General features: G+C 44.2%; 1 protein-coding gene across 2 annotated transcripts in view; it reads left to right on the top strand.

The window, feature by feature from the left end:
- FTO (FTO alpha-ketoglutarate dependent dioxygenase) overlaps positions 1-15204 on the top strand; it is a 1490677-nt gene that overhangs the window by 360817 nt on the left and 1114656 nt on the right. The gene's annotated exons all lie outside the window — the stretch shown is intronic.

Raw genomic sequence — 15204 nt, 5'->3', positions numbered from 1 at the left:
AAAAGAATCCTGTACTCCGGTTCAGTGAATTTACTCCTGCTGGTTTCATCTGCAACACTGTAAGTAGGCTTAAATAATCCTATAATGTACTCCGTAATACTGAGCCAAGGGTCCCAAAATCAAATTATGACCCGGGGCTCCCACAGGTGGCCCTTCCTGCTCTCATATAATATTTCATCATGGTTGCCATCACCGCCTTTATTACAACTATTTGTCAAATATGGACCCACTCCTGCTGATTTTACTGCCTTGCGTACTACGCGTAGAGCACGCTGTGCCCGCATTGTGCGAAGGTGTTTCTGTGTTTTGACAGAGCTGTGCAAGTTCTTGCCCAAGCATGTTACCACTGTTAGTACAAATATTTGACGCATAAGCCTGTGTATTTTAACAAACGCATATATAATCACAGGGCTGGGGACAAATTCACACTGCTTCTCACAATGAGGTGCATTATCCGCCTGCTTTATTGACAAATAAATATCTAACCGCTGGGCTTGTTGATGGGGGAACTGTATCCAATGTCTTGCGCATTGTGTTACAACAGAGTTTGATATTAATAGGGAAAAATGTGTTCACAACGTCCTAAGTCAAATCAGGTTTAAACAAAAAAGTAAATATGACTAAAAGCCAAAGTTAAGTCCTTTGGGGGTATGGATTATTTCCTCTCAACAGCCGCATGTGTTTTTTTTAACAATGTTTATCGATAGCATACTTCAAGTCATGCATCAGCCCGGAGTGCTTGTTTCTGGCGGGAACCATAGTCTTCCCTTTTGTGGGTCACAAGAGGGAAATTACTCAAGAAACATGAACTCTCCTGGAATCTAGCCAAGAACTACATTGTTCACTGCACCTTTAGAGCTTGCCGTATAAGATAAGAAGGGTGTATGCTGGGACACCGACAGAATCTCTCTCATGCCAGCGTTGGTTGAAGCTTCTCCTATAGATCACTACTCTAAACCACTACTCATTTGAAAAATTACTCCACTTCAGAAGTTTAAAATGGTAATGCCGATTGCTATGATCTCATATCTGCAACAAGGAGAGTGTGTGGGAGCCGAACTAGAATATTTAACTCCATTTCAACCACCCCAACATTTACCTCCGGCAGCTCGGCACTTGCACCCTAAATCTCACAATTAGAGTAACCACCCTCTTCGACATCAGGCCCAACAAATTGACAGCGTGATAAATATAATGACTGGGACCACGCAATAACTGAGTTCTTGATCAATGAAAAGTTAAAGGGTTTTATTACAGACTCTACAAATAGGCAACACAAAGAAATGCAAAATGCATGCCATGAAGGCCCAGGTACGGAATACATAGAACAATTCTGATTATCACAGAAATGATTGATACTAACCTATTTATAAGGTAAAGGAAGTCTTCCATTAGCTTACACAGCAACAGCATGGTCCATACATGTACCACACAACATGAAGCATTTTCAAAGAAAGACTCATACACCAGTGTTCTAGCAAGCCTGCATCACAACTAACAGCGTAAGTGTCCTTCAGAATATTACATTAGGAACACAAAGTTTCATTCACAATACATACTTCCTAAGAAAATAACTAATTACATCAGAATGTCCTGTGTTCCGGGTGGGACATTGACTGGGAGTGGTAATGAGCAAGAGCAAGATGAACAGAAGCCCAAAACAGCATCCATTTTAATAAATTGGTGTCTCTATTGAAATCTGGCATAGCTAAACTATATTTAAAAAATGTTGTTTAAATTTGTTTATTGGTTTTTAACATCATACATAGCAGATTGGCATAGTACAGTCATAATAGAGCGATACGTGTTCTTAATACGGACAAAGAAGGAATCATCTACTGATGATCAAATTTGCAATAACTGTTCATACAGTGTACAGGTGACATTTCTCGGTGGTATAGACTGGGTGCGACCTATTTGGTAGGTCCGAATATTTTAACAGACATGTGCAATAGCCTGGTTGGGCGTGGTTCCCGGGAGTTCGGAGGTATGCCTATCCCCATACTGACGCATGGGAGCTATGTAGTGTAATAGGTAAGGGATACATTCCCTGTTGATGATCACCGGCTATGGAACTGCAGATGGATAGTATTAACTTCAAACTTGAGGGAGTGAACTGGGGAAGCTGTAAGGGGGGGGACGGCGGGGATATGTATTTCTGAAATCCGATATGTGGCTGATCGTAGTCTGACATCACAGTGTGATCATGCATACTTGGGGGGGGGGGGACCGTCTCAGGCAGTTACGGGCGGTCTTGGTTCAGTGTATGGGGTCTACTGGGTTGGCTCGGGTAGGGCGACCCCATCTTAGGTCCTTAGGCTCAGACTATTGTGTACTGCTGTCAGTCCGATTGGGGATACGTATGGTGTCTGGGGCAGAGAGGCCTCAGGCGCTTCCGCTGGTGTGGTTTTGTGTTTAAATTGGTGTAATATCTGTGCCCACTCCGGGGATATGGGGTGTTTGCGCGTTCCCTTCACTTCCTCGTCTCGCAACACCTCTTCTTCGGCTGCACCCCATTTTTGCACCGCTTCCACCCAGGCTGCTTCCGGGGGCCCCTCCGGGGCCCGCCAATACATGGTCAGCCCCCTTTTCACCAGAAGGATAGCTAGAGATGAGAAGCGATAGTGCACCTTTTCGGATCTCCACCTGCGGAATATCCCAAGGGCGCACGCTTCCCATGTAGAGATGTCTGTGATGTGTGTCGTCTCTCAGAGTGTCTGGTGGATTTTGTTCCAATACTGTTGAATAGTGGCACAATCCCAAAACATGTGTTTAAAGTCCGCTTCGGGGGTCTGACATCGGGACATGCAAAGTAGGTGTCCGGGTAAAAGCGATGTAGGCGTTGGGGCGTGAGGTACGCTCTGTGAAGAATGTTAAATTGTATGTTTTTGAATCGCCGGTTCCTGGAAACCTTTTTGGGGTACTCTAGTGCCTTCTCCCATTCCTTATCGTTGAATGCCCGTCCCACCTCATTCTCCCATGTCTGTCGTAACATGTGAAGTGGTTTAAGAAGTAGTTCCCTGATAGCCTTATAGAGCCAGGTAACTAGATGTCGACCCACCCCCATATGTTGGAGCGTGTGCAGTACCGGATGCGTCGGGGGTTCCCCCTCGTCGAAATTCCAGAATTGACGACTACTGTCTAAGAGTTGCCTTTATAGCAGGAATTGGCCCGGAGGGAGGCCGTGGTCTGCCACTATTTGGTCAAACGTCCGTAACCGTCCATCATCAAAGAAGGATTCCACTTCGGTGATGGAGTGCTCTGTCCATACTTGAAGGGTTCGGGCGGTGTAGTATTCGTCCTTTCGGGGGAGCCCCACTAATGGGGTAAGTACATTTTGGTCTGGTGCCGGCATGAGCATTCTCCGAATAGCTGGAAGAGGTAGCCGTCCCTCTTCCGTAACTGTCTCTCCTATATGTCGTTCGGCTGTCCAGTATGACAACCACTGTAATTGTGCTGCCAGGAAGTATGCTTCAAATAATGGTGCTCCTAGACCCCCTTGATCCGTAGGCAGATACAGCGTGGTCAGTGCTACCCTGTGGCGACCCGCTCCCCAGATCAGGGAGGCAAGTAACGTGTCCAATTCCCGAAAGAAAGGACGCAGTGGTATCACTGGGATGTTAGCGAAGTGATAGAGTAATCTGGGGACTATAATCATTTTAGCGATGGCTACTCGGCCAACAGGTGCTAAAGGTAATGTTTTCCAGAAGCCTACCGCAGTCATAATTCCCGCCAGAACTAAACTATATTAATTAACACACTTATAAATCTCTAAATAAAATCGTTTCAAATTCACCATTTATATTTCATCTATTAAGACTACTCTCGCTATAGAAATCATTAGTATTCAGAAAAAAATTGTCACCCTAAATTGCACATTTTGACAAAGCTTTAACATGTTCTTAAAACGGAAGCGTCTCCACATGTTCAAGAAGTCCAAATGCAGAATTGATCAACCTTACCCTTGAGTTCTCCATTAGTCATTCAGGGGGACTTGTATCTGCAACAAGGCCATATACTCAAACCTATAGAACTTTCAAGATGTATTCATGCAGCCACCACGGTGGCTTCCATTTGGGAGAGTGCTGTGTTTGTTACTAGTACAGAAGGATCCTTTTGGGCGTAATGCAGTGCACAGGGTTTTCGCTAAAATCATGGCGCATCTGAGGCACATGGTTACCCTGTGAGGAACAACTTCTTTATGGAATACCTCTGACCCGAGTACGTTAGAGAAGCCTCCCTTTCTCGTAATGAGTGAAAATCCCAGGATAGTCACATGCTCTGCCCTTTTTGGTGTTTGAAATGATTGCTTTGGGTTTTCCTAACTTAACTCCCATCTCCGAGACCTACCTTATGTGATGTGCATATGCTTGGCTTTGAGTTGTAGTGATCATCATTAGAACTCTCTCAACCTATAAGGTGCCAGTGTCCTAAAAACAGAAACTTTAAAAAAAAAACTCCACCCTGTGTTAGAAAATCACCAGCCTGTCTTTCTTGGGCAAGATATTGGAGAAGATTGACTTCGTCCGGCTGGAGAGACGTTCAGACGCAGTGTGTTTTTTAATGATGCACTCATTGCGTTTAGAGAGGGTCCCAAGACAGACTGTGCTCTTTGCAGTGTGTTCATGGCTATTGACATTCAATATATCCTCATCCTTGTCATGTTGTAGCTGTGACTTTTAGTACCACTGATCCACTGTTTTTCTGAGGAGCATGTCAAGTCTGTCAGGTATTAGCGGACAGTCCTGGAACAGGTTGTCTCCTTTGTGTATGGATGGGTCTCCCTGGCACTGGTCTTTCATTGGGTTTTGCAGGAATCAGGGCATACAGCCCTTTGTTTATGTGTGTATGTTATGCCACTGATTGATAATCTGGTAGCATGATCTGCAGTGCCATCATTCAACTAATCGGTACAAAAGGGGGTGGTGATGGACAGAGCATCAGAACCAATCAAACACTAACATCCAGTCAACAGATCTGGGTTTGATCCATCACCGTTCTTTAGCCCACTCTGCCACCCCAGTTCCGACATGGCCATATGCAAATCAGTCTGATCCTGTGCCTCATGGGAACAGTCCAGCCCGAACTGCCAAGCCATGCCTTCCCTGGACCGGAAACAAGCTTCCTAGGACTGGTTTCTGGCATTTCAGCCGTCTTCAGCCAGGCTTGCTTGAATCCAGTGGCAAAGTGAGCAAGGGACTCACGTCTGAGCATACCCTGCCAACTTATGGCAAACAAAGCGGTACAAAAGGGGGTGGTGATGGACGGAGCATCAGAACCAATCAAACACTCACACCCAGTCAACAGATCTGGGTTTGATCCATCACCGTTCTTCAGCCCACTCTGCCACCCCAGTTCCGACATGGCCATATGCAAATCAGTCTGATCCTGTGCCTCATGGGAACAGTCCAGCCCGAGCTGCCAAGCCATGCCTTCCCTGGACCGGAAACAAGCTTCCTAGGACCTGTTTCTGGCATTTCAGCCGTCTTCAGCCAGGCTTGCTTGAATCCAGTGGCAAAGTGAGCAAGGGACTCACGTCTGAGCATACCCTGCCAACTTATGGCGAACAAAGCGGTACAAAAGGGGGTGGTGATGGACGGAGCATCAGAACCAATCAAACACTCGCACCCAGTCAACAGATCTGGGTTTGATCCATCACTGTTCTTTAGCCCACTCTGCCACCCCAGTTACGACATGGCCATATGCAAATCAGTCTGATCCTGTGCCTCATGGGAACAGAACTAATGACACGCAGTTTCGATGTTCCTTGCCAAGGCAGCCTTAAAACATCCTTTGACTACCTGGCAAGCTGCCTTGCCAAGGTATTTCTCTCCATAGAAATTAAGTGGCTGAACTAGACAGAGAATAATGAAAAGATGATTGCTGGATAGTCACGTGATCGTGTTAGCGGAACGGTGACGTGACAATAATTGATGATGCATATCCTCTGCTTGTGACCCAAATGCACTACGTTTGTCTTCTCTGCACTATTTCCATAAGCAGCAACTTTGCGACAGGGAAGGAGTGAGAGTTTTGTGTTTGAGAATAGGTAGTGGGTGTTTCTCTCTCATGTGGACTTCAGAAGAGAATTTCATGTGTGTGTTGATGCTTTAGGGCACATTTGGGCAACACGAATGCCCCGCGCCAGGCATTCCTTATGCTTGAGACCCAGAGGCTTCAACTACAGCAGAACTTTGTCTAGTTGTCAGAAACCACAATCATAAAACTCCCACCTTGAACAACTCGCATTGGTTACCTGTTACCTCTTGCTTGAGGTTCATGTTTGTTCTAACTAAAGCTCACGCACGTAGCTTGGTCTGTAAGATTGTGGGGGGGGTTCCAACAATCAAGCAGGCTTTTAATGGTAAAATACATTATGCGACAAGCAGGGCTCATTATAGGGGCTTAAGTGGCAGTGGAAAGAGGTTTAGGGAACACAAGATATTTTGCAAACTAGCCAGAATTTTTAAAGACTTTTTCAAACAGAGAGAGGGAAAGGGTGTGTGCGTCTTTGTCTGTATGTTTGTCAAAATTCCTGGTGAAATCCGACAGACACATCACCATACCCGACTGACAGCACTTGTACCCAAATATTTATCAGAACAGAAAATGCATTTATTAGGGGTGTGTGACACCCCAAACACACACCCTGAAGCTACGCCCCTGCTAAAGCTCTCAGTTTTTAATTGTTACTGATTTTGAGGATGGAAAACAATTTGTTTTCTTGGCTGTATGTACTTTTAAAAAACTGAACTATTAAGACATGTGGTGTTCTTTTGTGTGATCTTCATGATACTAGTTATGGCCGTCAGGGCACTAACTGTGCATATGGAGAGGTTACTGTTTTTTGGGGAAGTTAAATGCATATTTTTGCTCTAAATGTAAATATAAATTGCATATTAAGCCTACCATTTTTTGTAAAATGCATTATTGCTGTTCTTAATAGTATAATGTAAAACTGTGTATATTTGCAGGGAACGAAGTTAAAAGCACTGAGTTTAACCCGTTGACCGTGGCGTAAAATCCACCGGGGTGCGGGTGATTGATTGCGCGGGCGGGGCCGCGTCAGCCAACGGACATGCGCAGCACTTCGGAGGTAGTCCTCGCGACGGCCGTTGGCCGATGGGCGCATGGAAAAGGTTAATAATGAAGCTTAAATAGCTGTAAAGGTAAACATGTGCTAGCACTGTGATGCTAATGTTTTCAACTGAGTGTATTCTATTTTGTGGGTACTTGGCACTATACAAAACCTGCAGACATTGAAGGGTAAGAATACATTTCTCAGTTAATTACTGAGAAATAAGCTAGTTGCAGCTTAGTTTTATTCATTAACCAAATTAAATACCAATAAGAAGAGAAAAAAAAATATGGATACATATAATGGAATATTACAAAAATTACTTTATAACCGGAAGCTGTAATCGTAATGGCTTCTATTGCATAAATGGCTCACGAAAGGCGAGTGGCTTCGACCTAGCATCCTGAGACGATAGAGCTTTTAGACTGGGCCAGAGGCAACAAATCCATCGTTGATGTGTTGCATTCATGACGGCGCCTACAGTGTGATCCACCAAACAGTGGCTGATTCCTTTTCTGTTCAACCTGAAGAAGTTTTTAGAAACAATCAAAATGCATACTGATCTCCAACTGAAAAGCTTAAGCTTGAAGACACCTTCCTCTATGCCCTTTAGGAAGGTATTGCATTGTCCCTTAAGGAAGAAAGATCTCTCTTCAACTCTCGGTACATGTGAGGATCTGGGTGTACTATAGGAAATGGCTGTGGAGACTTATAATGGAGTACACTCACAGAGACCTTCCTGGGTCCAGTCAGTATTGTTTACTCAACCTTAGCTCAACCCTGGATAACTGTGGCTGTGAGCATTAAGGCTTGGCAAATGAGCTCAGTGTAAATCATTTTACAGCACCGTACAGCAGAATAAGAAAATCACACAACAACAACAATTTATAAAAATAGAACATACTTTTATGAATTTTTAGTCATTGATCATTAAAATCCACCAGAGGGTTCCGTGGATACAGATTTTATAACTTTTTATCACTTTTAAATGCAACTGCAAACAAGCAATGACAAACGTAAAGTTTGCAAAAATTAGTGCGAGTGTTCCAGCACAGCTTGGGCAGTCAAATCCGACAGGGAGGACATCTAGGGATTCAGAAAGAATCCATTTAACAGTTAGCCTGGCCACCAGAGCGTTTTTAAAGCACGTTCCCAACTTTAAAACAAAACCACAATAGGAATCAATGGAGTGGTCCTGATGCTGAAGGATACAGGCAAAGATGCTCAAAAGGGATGCTCTGGTTGTGGTTCAGTCGATGAGGGTGTCTTGGTGGTGGTTTCTTGGACCACAAGTGACGTGGAGCAACTTTGACCATGGAGATCGGTGTCCCTCAAAGTCCTCTACGTTGCAGTAGTTGCACAGCGGCTGCTGCACTACTGGTTACAAAGCACTGCGGTTGGATGCAATACCTTTGGTGGGGCCTCGTGTCCTTTACTTCCAATGAATCTGGTTTCTGACAGCTCTCTTAGGTCGAGAAGACTCTGGTGCAAGTTTCAGCTATCTCGGATTCCGTTGTTGGCGTGCACAGTAAATTGGTAGCTGCAAGTCTTCTTCAAGGTCTACCACTTTGTTGTTTTGGGCTCTTTCAGATCTTGTGGTCCTGCAGCTGGTTCCAGGGGTTCTACCACCTGATCCTTGGAGTAACTGGTCTTGGGGAAGCTCGGAAAACAACTTTTCCTGGGGTCTGGAGCCACAGGCAGGGTCCCAACCCGCTAGCCAAAAGAGCAGCATGTGCAGTCCTCTCAGCAGTGCGGCCTCTCTTTGCACGGTTCAAGGGCTGCAGGGCAAGCCTCCTGCGGTCCTCTCGTCTTCTCTACATGTGAACTCAGGGAAGGGTGCCAGGGGTGCCCCATGTATCTCAGAAACATGCCCAGAGGGGACATCGTGGTCACTAGGCAATGGGCTACCTGGTCCCCTCTTCTCTAGTGACGAAGTTCCTGTGATTTGTGGCTCCTGGCTATCTCAGAGTACCCCATTCTTGCACCTTTCAAGATGGCACAACCCTGCCTTGGTCATGAGGAGCAGAGTAGCCCACCCTAAGGGTGTCGCTACTAGTGGGCTACATGCTCACGAAAAAATTGATTTGTGCACTGGTTTCCCTCTCTTGGCCATGTCTCCTAATTGTCTGCTGGAACAAAAGGCATCCTGCTCAGGGATGTTACCAGCAGCCCTTCAAAGACAGCTTCATCTTTGAAGCCTGCCATTTGGGCTAACACCCTGAGTGGCCATCCTGGGAAAGGAGGTAACACCTAGCTCTGCGGCAACTGCCTTTGCTCACCGGCCTGAGAGCTGCTCACACGTCTCCCCAGGTGGTCAGAAACGTGCCGGTCATGGCCTGTGTGAGGCCACTGTACTAGCCTGGAGTGCAGGGTATAAACTTTCTAAAAGTAGCATAACTTTAATAGTGACTTTAAATCCAACCTAGCCATCAGGTCAGGTTCAATATCTCCATTAGTTTGATACCTTACTAGACCTTGTTAGGTGCTCCCATTCAGGATTTAGACGAATTTGAGAGTGAACCATTTACCTCTGTGTTAACTGATGGGGCTTCTATCCTTCCTCAGCAAAACGACAATTTGGAAGTGTTGCTAGAAAAACATAATAAAGCACATGTCTTACTTAAGAACATATTGCCCCATGCTGTAGGACTCTTTAGGCTTTCTTTTAGGGGAGTCTTACATATTTAACTTAAGGGAAGTTGTCCATTTGCCATTAGGTGTAATGGCATAGTCGAGTTAGCAGTGTAACGCAATGCCCTTTCAGTCTGCAGTGGCAGGCTGGGGTCCATTGTGCCTCTCTCACTGTCCATTTTACCTCTTTCACACGTATGATGGCACAAACAGAGCTGCAGTCCTGTGTGAACACTCTTCCTTACATGCCTGGGGACCATATACTAGGGACTTATAAGTAAGTCAGTACTTGCCAATTGGGTGTATATAATTAAACATAACTTTTGTATAGGGTTAAACGCCGGCACTGAGGTCCCTTTAGCAGGACTCAGTGCACTCTCAAAGTCGAATACCAGCAGTATCGGTCCCAAAAAGTGACAGTGAACATGCAGAAAGATGCATTTCCTTAAGTACACAGTTCCACATACATGACTTTGTTACTGTGGTGTCAGAAGATCCTGGGGCTCCCTATTGAGTGAGAAGTGACCTCGTTTGGAGCAGAACCGAACTGCAAAATCTTAGACCCCCCCAAATATTACCTTCAGAGAGCCTGTCTGGCAGGGACTGATCTAGCGTTAAAGAACACTCTCCTCAACATCAGACCCAACATTAATTTAGCAGAGTAATAAAAAAGTAACCGAGACAACTCAATACCTGAGTTCTAGATCATAGAAAAGTTAAAGGGTTTTATTACAAAAATCTCAAATGAAGCCTTACAGAGAAATGTAAAATATATGCCTTGAAGGCTCAGATGCATAGGACTTAGTCAGAAATCTGAATTTTTTTAAGTCTCAAAGAGCATCAAAAATCATAAAGGAACAGATAGAGTCTTAAGGGTTTTGATACACATTTAATGCATAGGTAATAAACTGCAAATTCAGCATGGCATGACCAGTGATGACATATATTGGGCAAATCAGAATAGCGATTGTCACAATAAAGCACATAATAATAACCCATTTTTAAGAAAAGCTCCAGCAGCTTCTACGCCATAGATGTCTGGAATTGCGCTACAGAGTATGAAACATTATCAAACGAAGACCCGTACACCAGAGTATTCCTACCTGACCCACATTGGAACTATTGTGGAAACATCCTTGGACTTTAAATACTCTTGGAACACAAACAAAGTTTCATTCACAATTAGTTTAATAGTTCATGCAGCATAAAGAAAATAACCATTTATGTCACAGTGTCCCGTGCTCACTGATTGGGAGCGGTAATGAGAAGGAGCAATATGAACAGAACACCCAAACAGCATCCGTATTAATGAAAATCTCTGCAAAAATGTGGCACAGCTAAAGTACATTAATAATCGCACTTCAAAATGTCTAAAAAAACAAACATTTCAAGTGCAACATTAATACCTCATTGTTTAAGACTAGAGTCATAATAAAATAGTATTCAAAAAATAATTTGTCACTCAAAATTGTGCATTAGATAGAACTTTAAAAAAAATGTTTTCCAAAATGTGTTTATTCAGGTTTTGAACAATTGGAATACACAAAAACGACTGCTTTAGATAGAACTTTAACACCTCTGCGAATGGGATCAAACGTGCTGGCAACTTTTGTCAGTGTGCCTTATCGACCATCCAACAGGATGACCTTTGGTCCAACCAAGCCATGAATCGCAGTTTGCAGTAAGTTCCCATACCAGCCCTTGCACATTTTCTTAAACAGTTAGAAGCTGCCATAGAATATAATGGAGTTCTCAACAAAAACTATATTGGCATACCCCACCCTGAATCACTGTTGCTTAGGGTTGGGGCAGTGTTTATTATATCTTATCCTAGTGTTATCCTAGTTAATGTATTCATAAATTGGCTTTTTTAACCTAGAAATGGTTTTCTGATTAGTACATCAGCAATCACTCCTGCATTAAGCTTCCTGCATCCCCATTTTCCACTTGAAGGGTTAATTACGACTTGAGCTCAGCCATTTATTTGCCCCTTATTCTGATGATGAAACCACATTTGATATATTTTAGGGGCAATTTCGGGACATTTTAGGAGACAGACCATTTTGTTTTACCCAAGGGGAGGGTCTTCAGCAAAAAGCAATGCAGTGTCTTGTTACTCTTCTTTACAAAGTTACGACGATTACTCCATTTCACCAAGGATGCAATGCTCCACTTCTGGGCTTTTCTTTAACCTATCATTATTTCCAGGTGTCCGATTGGACTACAATTCCCAGGATTCAGTAGATTGTTCACCTAAATCCAGAAGCGGAGCACTGCATCTTTGGTGGAACCGAGTCCTCTGGTAACCTTAACTCTTCACCCAGGTCAGGACGTGGTGTATTTACTCTGTCTTTTCGGCCACATAACACATTTACAGTAGAAACCACATTGTATAAGGAATCAACTTGGCACCTACAATGGAAATGATTTGTTCTACTACCGGATAAGGACTTCAGAAATGAGATTTTAAAGATGTAAGCAGATGAGAAGGACGGATTCGTTTATCCGAGCTATTCAGAAATCCCCGCTACTTTACCCCTCTACCTCAGAAGCTTTGAGTGCTTCTCACGGTCGCAGATAGCCCGCGCCTTTCTGCTCCACGTGACTGCACCGCCTTTTGTCTTCAGTTACCAGATGAGAAACGAGACTTATAATTCATAGAACTAACCTTTAGGTACGTCTGGGAAATTCTCCATTTAAAGAGACAGCAGGACGGAGCCATTATCCTCATTAAGTGCTAAAAGGAGATCTATTTCAGCTGCCCCCGGGGAGATAAAAGTCACTTTGCAGGAATGAAAGCTTTGGGTTGCGCGTGGGTGCCTGCTCCGTGACTTCCAGGTTATGCGTTATAAATTTACTACTTAAAATTACAGTTTTTATTCTTACGTGTTCGTCCACGGTACAGTGGAAACCAAATGGCTTTTGCGAGTCCATCATTTGCCCTGTCTGCTCCAGAGCTCGTTGAGCACTTACCGACAGATTACCTCTGATTATATGATAACCCGGCGGAACGCAGCTTTGGCGCCATCCATCAAACAAGGAAAAGATTGTCCTGTCGTTTCGCAGTCCACACAAGGACTGTAAGTCAGGCGCGCGGGTGCATAAGCAGCTGCCGAAGCTCATCCCACGTATCTTTCCTTCCTTCAGTTTGCTAACCAGTTTATCTTTGCATTTTGGCACCAGAGGTGGGCGAGCCAACCAATTAACGGGGAGAGAGCCGAGCCAAGTGTCTGGCTCGGATCTTGGAGCCCGTGCGCGAGCCGAGCCCTGAAAATGTTTGCTATGTAAATTAAACAGCACTTAAACAGCACTTCAACTATGATAGTCTCTTCAAACTTCAAAAACGTTTATTTCTTTAACATGTGGAAACGTTGGCATTAATATGTTACATCATGTAAAACCTGTACGTGGCCCAGATTATTATACTGCAACATTAAAGTCTATTAAAGCAAACACATAGGTTTTTGTATAACTGGTATTATGAATGCTCACGTCTGAAAGTGCTTTCATACCTAATAATTAAGAAAAAGTGTTTTTGTGAAATATAATATTTGCCTAAGATCACACAATATGAGCGGAGCGGGGAAACGCATATTTCCCGGACCAATCTGAGGAAATATGAATTTTGTGATCAGTTATGTCCCCTATCGTAGACCCCAACGGCTCCATGTGCATGCTATAAGTACATGTATGTTCCCTCCAGTTCCAGTTTTGAAGACGCAAATATATGTGCGTCCACCGTCAACATGTCCTCTTTCAGATCCGCCATGAATGGGTCAGATATTCCATTCCTAAGTATGAAAGGCCACCGACTTTATGTGGTTCACTTTCCACATTTTACAGATTCAGGCGAGTAGGCCCAGAATTCTGTCATTAAGCCTTTTCCTGCCTTCTGCCTCTGAAAGCTCCAGTCTGAGCCTGCATCTGTATCCATGAACTTTGTCCTACTCCCTGCGCGGCTAACGGTGCCTGATCCAGCCTGTTGCCTGCCAAAAACTGTATTTCACCTTCAAGATTATCTGCTCCGCTCCTCATCCGATGCATTCCTGTCTAGTAGTTTAGGTAAACATTCCTCCAGCTACCGTGCAAAGGGCCAGGCCCCGCTGTCCACATGCAAGTAATTCATAGCCCCGTTACCATGGAATATTCCTACCCCCTCGCATCTCATGTAGACACTTAGACGCTTGTACACGCATTAACAGTCAGTATAGAATAGATTCTATCCTAGAGACCTTTCCTTTTGGATAACACGGTTCTTTAAACATAGGATATTAGATATGATTTGGGATTAGGTTGACATGACCCCCAGACTTCTGTCTCCACATGTAGAGCTAAAATGTCAAGTCCCCTTCACCCTCTAGTTGCACGTCAATCACACGTCATGCGGCTGCGCGCGCATCTCTGCCAAATATTTCTGCTGACATTACAGGATTCTCTTATGGATCCACCCACTTGTGACATCATGTATGATGACGTTTATTAAATTACACCCATATGTCCGCCTCTTTAGTTACGTATGCACATTTTATCTGTATTATCAGCTGTTACGCCTCTTGCATCTGTTTCACTGTAGTGTATTTTCTATAAAACTGATTATCTGTCAATAATGTATGCCCTTCCTTCCTGAACTTTCGTGGTGATGGAATAGAAGCCTGCAATTCGAATTGTATTCCTTTGTATAGGAATAAAGCCTTTTAGAACCTCTAATACCACGGATTCTGCCTCTTATATTTACTGAGTTATTCTTACTAGACTTTACCGCATAAAAAATAGTACCGGTAATGAAATATTTACCACATAAATTGGCGCCCGAACAGGGACACTTTCTCATCTCACGCGCCGGCGGTGCGTTGCAGGCCCGGTCTCCTGCCACAGCTGAACGGACAAAAACGCGTACCTGCAGGATTTCCTGTATCTCCCTCCGGCCAAGCGGAGGCGACTGAGGCTGCGATCAACACCCAGACGAGGCGGTGAGAATTGCGAAGTATCCCGACCAGAGCCTAGCTGAGAGAGCAAGATCCGAGGTATACAGAGGCCCGCCAGGTTCCGAAGTTCCGAGTCCAGTCGAGTCGAGTCCAGTCCGGTCCAGTTTCAGTTCCGTTCCGAGGCCTTCCGTTCCGAGCTACCCGGTGAGTACCATTACCGGGGAGGCATTTAACGTGCACATAGTCTGTGCCGGTCAAGACGGGTTTGGGTACACAAATCCGGTCTGCACTGTTTCAGCAGTGTATCTGTACTGTTTAGCAGTATATCTAGTATGTCTTGCATATAAATAAGTATTATCTAGTGTCAGTATTATGTCAGTAACTAGTTTTCTATTAGTTATCATCGTTCGTTAAAAACTGTTAAGTGTTAAATGTTTTAATACGTTCTATATATTGTGGTGTGAATGATTGTTCATTATTGTGTTTACTGTATAAAGTGTGTTCTAGCAACCATCTAAAAATGCCGCTCTTTTCGAAATTAAGACAGATCAAAACTAGAAAAGGGGTACT

The sequence above is a fragment of the Triturus cristatus genome, chromosome 12, assembly GCF_964204655.1.
Source record: "Triturus cristatus chromosome 12, aTriCri1.1, whole genome shotgun sequence".
In the NCBI taxonomy this organism is placed as follows: Eukaryota; Metazoa; Chordata; class Amphibia; order Caudata; family Salamandridae; genus Triturus; species Triturus cristatus.
This window is presented reverse-complemented; position numbering and strand designations above follow the sequence as displayed.